The 921-nt window shown below is 32.7% G+C and overlaps 1 protein-coding gene across 1 annotated transcript in view; it reads right to left on the bottom strand.

The window, feature by feature from the left end:
• The window catches only part of LOC103608150 (von Willebrand factor A domain-containing protein 3B-like), a gene marked incomplete at both ends in the record, with an annotated part of 70000 nt that overhangs the window by 27857 nt on the left and 41222 nt on the right, over window positions 1-921 (bottom strand). The gene's annotated exons all lie outside the window — the stretch shown is intronic.

Genomic DNA, 921 nt, shown 5'->3' with positions numbered 1-921 from the left:
TCGTATCTTCGTAAATTACTAGTTGGGTTAAACATCTTTTTTATACATTTATTTCATATTTGATTTTTGGAGAATATTTGATTATAGTTAATAACTTTTGACCATTTTCTTATCGATTTATAAGAAACTCTTATACATGTCCAACAAAGAAGGTTTAGTGATTTGCAGAGTACCAGAAAGAGAGGCTTTTTTTTTTTTTAGTTCTTTCTGTCTGCACCTGGTGCTTCCATCTGGGTTGGGATACCTCTGATTCCATGCCAGACAATTCCAGGGAGAAACATGGTAAACTTATTGCTGGTTTGGTGGAACTTTAAATTCTCATCTCCCTCCGTAACTCTTTTAGAACCGTTTTTTTCAAAGTTCACTGAGAGCTCCTCTGTGTATTCTGTCCAAGATTTATAATTGTCTTCAATGGGAGAAATGGGACAGAGCATGCTTACTCCATTTTCCCTAGAATTGGAACCCTCCATCATTCTTTTCTTCCCAACTATTCTCTCATCTTAATAGTACCAGTAATTTTATGTTTACCTATTTGCAAATACCTGTCTTTCCCTAGTAGAATGTAAGCTCCATAAGAGCAGGAACTTTGCTTTATTCACTACTGTATCCCTATCACCTAGAATAGCACATACTGTGTACTCACCAAAATTTGTTGATAAATTAATAAACGTATGTTCACAAAAAGGCATATTTCATATCTTAATATTCAAACAAAAAAGAAAAATAAGTCTTGAGAAAATACTAAGCTATTACTATCATTGTTTCAAAATTGTTATGATTCCAAAAATTAGGAGCCTGTAGGCATTTTGGAAATGCAGGGAATTACTTTTAGAAGTAAGTTTTTACTTTCAATAAAGATGATATTTCATGCTTTTATGTTCACCCTTGCTTCTAAAGTCATACAAAATGTTTATTCTTGTT

Source organism: Galeopterus variegatus, unplaced genomic scaffold (genome assembly GCF_000696425.1).
Source record: "Galeopterus variegatus unplaced genomic scaffold, G_variegatus-3.0.2 Scaffold8072, whole genome shotgun sequence".
Taxonomy (NCBI): domain Eukaryota; kingdom Metazoa; phylum Chordata; class Mammalia; order Dermoptera; family Cynocephalidae; genus Galeopterus; species Galeopterus variegatus.
The sequence above is the reverse complement of the archived record's forward strand: the minus strand, read 5'-3'. Positions and strand labels throughout refer to the sequence as shown.